Here is a 10,000-nt window from a genome sequence, read left to right on the forward strand (position 1 = left end):
GAGAGTGGGAGACAGACAGACAGAGAGAGAGAGACAGGCAGACAGAGAGAGAGAGATTGACATGCAGACACAGAGAGAAAGAGAGACAAACAGACAGACAGAGACAGACAGACAGACAGACAGAGAGTGAAAGACAGACAGAGAGAGGGAGAGATAGCGTGAGAGACAGAGAGAGAGAGAAACAGATATAGAAAGAAAGAGAAACAGACACACAGACAGAAAAGACAGAAAGAGAGGCAGACAGACAGACAGAGAGAGATGCAGAGAGAGTGAGAGAGACAGAGAGACACACAGACAGAGATACAGACAGAGAGAGACAGAGGGAGACAGACACAAACAGAGAGATAGAGAGAGAGAGAATGAGAGAGGCATACAGAGAGAGAGAGAGACAGACAGACAGAGATAGAGAGACAGACATACAGGGATTTAGAGAGGGAGACAGACACACAAACAGACAAACAGAGAGAGAGAGAGAGAGAGAGAAAGACAGACAGACAGACAGAGCAAAAGATTGACAGACAGAGAGAGAGCGAGGGAGACAGACACACAGACAGACAGGGAGAGAGAGAGAGAGAGACAGTCAGAAAGAAAGCACGAGTGAGAGAGTGAAAGAGACAGAGAGCGAGAGCGAGCAAGAGAGAGAGCAGAGAAACAGACAATGAGAGAGAGAGACAGACAGAGAGAGAGAGAAACAGAGAGAGAGACAGGCAGACACACACACACACAGAGTGAGAGAATGACAGGCAGACAGAGAGAGTGAGAGACAGAGAGTGAGAGAGAGTGAGAGACAGAGAGAGACAGACAGACAAAGAGAAAGAGAGACAGGCAAACAAAGAGAGAGAAAGAGAGAGACACAGACAGACAGAGTTTGAGAGGGAGATACACACACAGACAGAGAGAGAGAGAGGCAGACAGAGAGAGTGACAGCAGACAGAGAGAGAGGGAGAGAGAGAGGGTGAGACAGACACACACACAGACAGAGAGAGAGAGAGAGACAGACAGACAGAGAGAGAGAGATACAGACAGACAGTCAGACAGAGAGACAGGGAGATAGACACACAGACAGACAGAGAGTGAGAGGGGGAGATAGACACACACACACACAGAGAGACAGACAGACAGACCAAAAGACAGTGCGAGCAAGAGGGAGAGAGAGAGCAGACAGCGAGGCAGACAAAGAGAGACACAGACAGATAGACAGACAGAGAGTGTGCGAACAAGAGATAGAGAGATACAGAGAAGGACAAAGAGAGAGACCGACAGACAGAGAGAGACAGACAGACAGAAAAATAGATGGGGAAAGAGAGAGAGAGAGAGAGACACAGGCAGACAGAGAGAGAGAGAGTCAGATAGACGGACAGAGAGAGAGGGCGACAGACACACAAACAGACAGAAAGAGAGAGATAGGGACAGGCAGACAGACAGAGAGAGACACAGAGAGAGAGAGAGACAGACAGAGAGCGAAAGCGAGCGAGAGAATGAGAGAGACAGAGAGCGAGAGAGAGGGAGAGAGACCGACAGAGAGAGCGAGCGAGCAAGCAAGAGAGAGACCGACAGAGAGAGAGAGAGAGAGAATGAGAGAGAGAGAGACCGACAGAGAGAGAGAGGTACAGAGAGAGACAGACAAAATGACAGAAAGTGTGAGGGAGAGAGAGAGAGAGAGACAAACAGACAGAGAGAGAGGGAGACAGACAGACAGAGAGAGAGAGAGAGGCAGACAGAGAGCAAGAGCGAGCGAGAGTGTGAGAGAGACCAACAGAGAGGGAGAGAGAGAGACAGACAGACTGAGAGACAGACAGAGAGAGACAGATAGAGAGTGAGAGCACCAGCAAGAGAGAGACAGACAGACAGACAGAGAGAGAGGGAGACAGAGACACAGACAGACAGACAGACAGACAGAGAGGGAGACAGACACACAGATAGACCTACAGAGATAGAAAGAGAGAGAGAATGACAGGTAGACAGAGATAGAGAGAGAGAGACAGAGAGAGAAAGAGGGAGACAGACACCCAGACAGAGAGAGAGAGTGAGATGAAGAAAGAGAGAGAAGGAGAGACAGACAGACAGAGAGTGCAAGCAAGAGAGAGAGAGAGAGAGAGTGAGCAGAGAGAGAGAGAGACAGACAAAGAGAGAGAGAGAGTGACAGAGAGAGAGAGAGAGACAGACAGAGAGTGAGAGACAGACAGATAGAGGGAGAGAGGCAGACAAACAGAGAGAGAGAAAGAGAGAGACAGGAAGAAACAGAGAGAGAGGAGAGACAAACAGACAGATAGAGGAGAGACAGACAGAGATAGAGAGACAGAGACAGGCACAGAGAGAGAGAGAGAGAGAGAGAGACAGATAGAGAGGGAGGCAGAGAGAGAGGGAGACAGACACACAAACAGACACACACAGCAAGAGAGACAGGCAGACACACACACAGAGAGAGAGAGAGAGAGAGAGTGAGAGAGACATATAGACAGACAGAGAGAGAGAGACAGACAGACAGACGGACAGACAGATACAGAGAGAGAGAAAGACACATAGAGAGAGATACAGACAGACAGGCTGAGACAGGGAGAGAGAGAGAGTGGGAGACAGACACACAGACAGACAGAAAGAGAGTGAGAGGTAGACAGAGAAAGAGAGAGAAGGAGAGACGGACAGACAGATACAGAGAGAGAGAGAGAGAGAGAGAGAGAGAGAGAGAGGACTTCCGGTTAAGATGGCGGCGTAGGTACCACGCCAAAGCAGCCTAGGGGGGAAAAAAGACCAAAGAAACTCAGCAAAATACACTTTTACTAAAAAGTGAGGTGTATATGAAATTGAAGCGGCAGTAGAGAAGTAGAAGAGTTCCAGAGCGTCCAGAGCCTGCACAGGCGGGAAAAGCGGCTCTGGCAGCTCGGCCAACCGCCGCGGCCGTGGCGCACCAGAAAGCCGCGAGGCTCGGCTCGAGCCACAGGAAAAGCCAGGTGCGGGCGCTTCCCCTCACACCGCGCTCTCCGCAACTCGGGAAACGTGAGGGGAGAGCGGCAGCGAGCAGCGAAGGAGCAGACCACGAGGTAGAAGAACACGTGGAGCAGCGAGAGAACCAGAGCAGCTGCGGCTCCCTCCCCTCCCCCACCGCCTGAGCCCAGCTCCGGCGAACAGAACAGCACCCCAGGACCCGGCCACGCCAACAGCGGGACCCAAGCAGGAGCAGAGATCGGCAGCAACATCAGCGGCTCCAGCACTGGTAACAGCGGCCCCAGCAGCAGCAGACCCAGGAGTGGCAGCAGCGGCAGACTCGGCAGCAGCAGCTTCAGGGGGAGCAGCGGCAGTGGACACAGCAGCAGCTTCAGCAGCAGTGGTGGCTTCAGCAGTTGCAGCTACAGCAGCAGCAGATGCAGCAGCAGCGGTGGGTCCAGCAGCAACACCTTCAGCAGCAGTGGCTACAGTCCCAGCAGGGGCAGCTTGAGCAGCAGCAGTTCCAGCAGCGGGGGTGCTGATCTGCAGGGCCACATTTGCCAGGCTCGGTTTGCCCGCAGGAAAAGCAAGTGCCCAGCTCCAGAAATCAGAACAGCAGCCCGACGACCCAGGCAGCAACTTGACTGAGACCAAAATCATCCAAGGTAACTGGGATTGCACCAGGGAAGGGTCTCACTTGGTCGCAAGCTGACTTGGATCCCTCAACAGACCAGAAATCTTAACCTCTTTGTTGATAGAGGATCTGGTTGTTATAATAACTACTCTTGCATAAATACTTGGGGCTGTTTTTCTTTGAATGTGTACAGTGTTTAGTTAAACTTTAGAATCTACCTGTATTTTATTCCACTCAGCCTGCTTGAATACTCCTATAGCAGGGAAACTCAACCCCTAAGAACATCTTTGTAGATACTCTGAGGGTCTTAAGAGCCACACCTAATACCTTAAGGTCCTACCCTGAAAATATATTACATCAAATCAATTGATACAGCTAAGAATACACAGCTAGCTAGAAAATCCAAGCATTAACTTAATCCAAGATGGAAAAATACATACATTATAACACAAGAAACACTAAAAAGCAAGATGATATAAACCCACCTAAAAGTATTAATGCATCAGAAATGTCCTCCAGTGAGAAAGAGTACGAGGAAATCCTTGAGAAAGAGTTCAAAAGAATGATTGTAAATATGTTCAAAGAAGTCAGAGAACAAATCAAAGGAGTCAAAGAGGAACTTAAAGAGGAAATCAAAGGAATCAAAGAAGATGCAGGACACCAATTTCATGAAATAAAGAAGGCAATACAAGACATAAATAAGGAAATAGAAATAATAAAGAAAAACCAGTCAGAATTACTAGCAATGAAGAACACAGTTAATGAAATAAAAAACTCTGTAGAAAATCTCACCAGTAGGATGGATGAGGGAGAGGACAGAATATCTAAGCTAGAAGACCAGGTGGCAGACCTAATGCAGTCCAACAAAGAGAAAGACAAACATATAGAAAAGTATGAGTGGGAATTTCAAGATATTCGGGACACTCTGAAAAGATCCAATATTAGAATTCAGGGCATAGTAGAAGGAGAAGAAATCCACTCCAGAGGCATAGTAGGCTTTTTCAACAAAATCATAGAAGAAAATTTCCCTCAAATTGGGAAAGAGGTGCCAATGCAGATACAGGAAGCCTTTAGAACCCCAGCCAGACAAAACCCAGAAAGAACCTCTCCTCGCCATATTATAATCAAACTTCCAAACACACACACCAAAGAAAAAATATTGAAAGCAGTTAGAGAGAAAAATCAAGTTACCTACAAAAGCAAGCCCATCAGGATTACAGCAGATTATTCAACACAAACTTTTAAAGCCAGAAGGGCTTGGAGTGATATATTCCAAGTTCTGAAAGATAACAACTGTCAACCAAGGTTACTTTATCCTGCAAAGTTATCCATTCAAATAGATGGAGAAATAAAGACATTCCATGACAAAAGCAGGTTAAAGGAATATTTGAAGACAAAACCAGTTCTACAGAAAATACTTGATAGAATCCTCCATGCTGAAGAAAAGGAAAAGCACACATATAAGGAACCTAGAAAAAACAAGCAATACTCAAATACTAGTTAACAGAAGAGAGCGCAGGTAGAACCAGAAATACACACACACACACACACACAAATGGCAAACAAAAATACACACCTTTCAATAATATCTCTTAATATCAACGGCCTCAATGCCCCAACGAAAAGACATAGATTTGCAGACTGGGTTAAAAAGCAGGATCCTACAATTTGTTGTCTCCAAGAAACTCACCTTTCTACAAAGGATAGACATTATCTTAGGGTGAAAGGTTGGAAGATGGTGTTTCAAGCAAATGGGCCTAGAAAACAAGCAGGGGTTGCTATCCTACTATCAGACAGGGTAGACTTTAGTCCGACGTTAGTCAAGAAAGATAAGGAAGGTCACTTTATATTGATTAAGGGCACACTCCAACAGGAGGACATTACAATCCTAAATATATATGCACCTAACATGGGGGCTCCCAAATTCGTCAAACAAACACTATTAGAACTAAGGTCACAGATAACGCCAAACACAGTGGTGGTGGGTGACTTTAACACCCCACTCTCATCAATTGACAGGTCATCGCGGGAAAGAATAAACAGAGGGGCATCTGGACTAAATGAGGTCATAGAAGGAATGGACTTAACAGATATATACAGGACATTTCATCCAAAGGCTGCAGAATATACATTCTTTTCAGCAGCACATGGAACATTCTGTAAAATAGACCATATATTAGGACACAAAGCAAATCTTAACAAATTCAGGAAAATTGAAATAATTCCTTGCATTCTATCTGACCACAATGGAATTAAACTACAAATCAGTAGCAAGAAAGGCTATAGAGCATACACAAAATCATGGAAACTAAACAATACACTACTAAATGATGAATGGGTCAATGAAGAAATCAAAAAGGAAATCAAAAAATTTATAGAGTCAAATGATAATGAGAACACAATATACCAAAATCTCTGGGACACAATGAAGGCAGTTCTAAGAGGTAAATTTATAGCCTTGAGTGCCTATATTAAGAAATTAGAAAGGTTGCAAGTAAACGACCTTATGCTTCGCCTTAAAGCCTTGGAAAAAGAAGAACAAGGCAAACCAAAAATCAGTAGACGGGAAGAAATAATAAAGATTAGGGCAGAAATTAATGAAATAGAAACAAAAAGAACAATCCAAAGAATTAATGAAACAAAGAGTTGGTTCTTTGAAAGGATAAACAAGATTGATAAACCCTTAGCAAATCTGACCAAAAGAAAGAGACACAAATTAATAAAATCAGAGATGAACAAGGTAACATCACATCAGATTCCAGAGAAATTCAAAAAATCATAGGGACATACTATAAAAGCATATACTCCACAAAGTATGAAAATCTGAAAGAAATGGATGATTTCCTTGATCTATATGACCTACCTAAATTAAATCAAAATGAGATTAATCACTTAAATAGACCTATAACAAACATGGAGATCCGAACAGTTATCAATAATCTCCCAACTAAAAAAAGCCCAGGCCCGGACGGATTCACTGCTGAATTTTACCAGACTTTTAAGGAAGAGCTAACACCATTGCTTCTTAAGCTTTTCCAGGAAATAGAAAAAAGAAGGAATTCTACCAAACTCCTTCTATGAGGCCAGCATCACCCTGATACCAAAACCAGGCAGAGATAGAACAAAAAAAGAAAATTACAGACCAATCTCCCTCATGAACATAGATGCAAAAATTCTCAACAAAATATTGGCAAACAGAATACAAGAGTATATCAAAAAGATCATTCACCCTGACCAAGTAGGCTTTATCCCAGAGATGCAGGGATGGTTCAACATACGCAAATCTATAAATGTAATACATTACATAAACGGGTTGAAGGACAAAAATCACATGATCATCTCATTAGATGCAGAGAAAGCATTTGACAAAATCCAACAAACCTTCATGATAAAAGTCCTACAGAGACTGGGAATGGAAGGAACATATCTCAATATAATAAAGGCTATTTATGATAAGCCTACAGCCAACATATTACTAAATGGGGAAAAACTGGAAGCTTTTCCACTAAAATCAGGAACAAGACAAGGTTGTCCACTGTCCCCACTTTTATTTAATATAGTTTTGGAAGTCTTAGCCTTAGCAATAAGGCAAGAGACACTCATAAAAGGGATACAAATTGGAAAGGAAGAAATCAAGTTATCATTATTTGCAGATGACATGATTCTATACATAAAGGACCCTAAAGACTCTACTAGCAAGCTGTTAGAGCTGATCAAAACCTACAGCAATGTAGCAGAATACAAAATAAATACACAGAAATCAGTAGCCTTCATATATGCTAACAACAAACACACAGAGGATGAAATCAGAAAATCACTCCCATTCACAATTGCATCAAAAAAAAAATAAATAAAGTACCTTGGAATAAACCTAACCAAGGAGGTAAAGAATCTGTACAATGAGAACTTTAAAACACTCAAGCGAGAAATTGCAGAAGACACTAGAAAGTGGAGAAACATCCCTTGTTCCTGGATTGAAGGAATCAATATCGTGAAAATGGCAATCTTACCTAAAGCAATCTACACATTTAATGCAATTCCTATCAAAATTCCAAAGGCTTTCTTCATGGAAATAGAAAAACAATCCAAAAATTCATTTGGAATCACAAAAAACCTCGAATATCTAAAATAATACTGAGCAACAAAAAAGAGGCTGGTGGTATCATACCTGATTTTAACCTATACTACAGAGCCATAGTAACAAAAACAGCATGGTACTGGCACAAAAACAGACAGGTAGATCAGTGGAACAGAATAGAGGACCCAGATGTAAGCCCAGTTAGCTATAGCCACCTGATATTCGATAAAAATGCCAAAAATACTCATTGGAGAAGAGACAGCCTCTTCAGCAAATGGTGTTTTGAAAACTGGATATATATCTGCAGAAGGATGAAAATAGACTCTTCTCTCTCGCCATGCAAAAGAATTAAGTCCAAATGGATTAAAGACCTTAACATCAGACCGGAAACTCTGAAACTACAGACAGACAGACCGACAGAGAGAGAGACACAGAAAGAAAGAGAAAAAGAGAGACAGAGAGAGAGAGAGACAGGCAGGCAGAGGGAGAGATAAACTGACAGACAGAGAAAAAGAGAGAGAGACCGACAGAGAGAGAGGGAGACAGACACACAGACAGACAGAGAGAGACAGACGGACAGACAGAGAGCACGCGCGAGATAGAGACAAGCAGAATCAGACAGAGAAAGAGACACAAACAGACACACAGAGAGAGGGAGACAGACACACACACAGAGACAGAGAGAGAGAGCGAGCGAGGGAGACAGAAACATAGACAGAGAGAGAGAGAGGCAGACACAGACAGAGAGACAGGCAGACAGAGAGAGAGAGAGAGAGGGAGACAGAGACACAGACAAAGAGAGTGGGACAGACAGACAGTGACAGCGAGCGAGAGAGTGAGAGAGACAGAGAGAGAGAGAGACAGAAACAGAGAAAGAGAGCGAGAGAGAGAGACAGACAGGCAGGCAGAGATACATAGAGAGAGAGTCAGAGGGAGAGAGAGAGAAAAAGAGACTAACAGAGAGAGAGAGACAGACAGACGGATAGAGAGAGAGAGAGAGAGACAGAGAGACGGAGAGACAGACAGACAGAGGGAGACAGAGACAGACAGACAGAGACAGAGAGAAAGAGTGACAGCAGACACACAGAGAGAGAGAGAGAGAGAAAGGCAGACACAGAGAGAGAGACAGACAGACAGACATAGCGAGAGAGACAGACAGACAAAGATAGAGAAAGACAGACAGACAGAGAGTGTGATCGAGAGAGAGAGGAGACAGAGAGATAGAGACAGACAGAGAGAGATGGAACAGACACACAAACAGAGAGACAGAGAGAGAGAGAGTGCGAATGCGGAAGGGACGGTGACAAACAGAGAGATAGAGACAGACAGACAGATTGAGAGGGAAACAGACACACAAACAAACAGACGGAGAGAGTGAGAGAGAGAGTGAGAATGACAGGCAGACAGAGAGAGAGTGTGAGGGAGAGAGAGAAAGACAGAGAGATAGTGAGCAAAAGAGAGAGGGAGACAGACAGAGAGAGAGTGAGAGGGAGAAGGACACACAGACAGAGAGACAGACAGAGGGAGAGAGAGAGAGACAGACAGAGAGACAGACAGAGACAGACAGACAGAGAGAGATAGAGAGACAGACAGAGAGAGGGAGAGAGATAGCGAGAGAGACAGAGAGAAAGAGAAAGAGTGACAGCAGACACACAGAGAGAGACAGAGAGACAGGCAGACACGGAGAGACAGACAGACAAACAGACAAAGCGAGAGAGACAGACAGACAAAGATAGAGAAAGACAAACAGACAGACAGAGAGTGCGATTAAGAGAGAGAGGAGACAGAGAGACATACAGAGAGCTAGATACAGACAGACAGAAAGAGAGGGAGACAGACACACAAACAGAGAGACAGAGAGAGAGAGTGACTGAGATAGAGAAGAGAGAGAGAGACAGGCAGGCAGAGAGAGAGAGAGAAGGACACACAGACAGACAGACAGACAGACAGAGATAGAGACAGGCAGACACAGAGAGAGACAGAATTAGAGAGAGAGACAGAAAGACAGACACAGAGAGAAAGTGAGAGAGACAGACAGAAACAGAGAGAGAGAGGCAGACACACAGACAGATAGAGAGAGAGGGAGACAGAGACACACACAGACAGAGAGAGAGGCAGACAGATAGAGAGAGACATACAGGGAGAGATAGAGAGACATACAGAGAGAGGGAGAGACAGACAGACAGAGATTGAGAAGGAGACAGACACACAGACAAAGAGAGAGAGAGAGAGACAGGCAAACACACAGAGAGAGAGGGAGACAGACACACACACACACAGAGTCAGAGAGAGAGAGAGAGAGACAGACACACAAGCCAGACACACAGAGAGAGACAGACAAAGAGAGTGACAGACAGAGAGAG

Source organism: Jaculus jaculus, unplaced genomic scaffold (genome assembly GCF_020740685.1).
Source record: "Jaculus jaculus isolate mJacJac1 unplaced genomic scaffold, mJacJac1.mat.Y.cur mat_scaffold_49_1_773495_arrow_ctg1, whole genome shotgun sequence".
Taxonomy (NCBI): Eukaryota; Metazoa; Chordata; class Mammalia; order Rodentia; family Dipodidae; genus Jaculus; species Jaculus jaculus.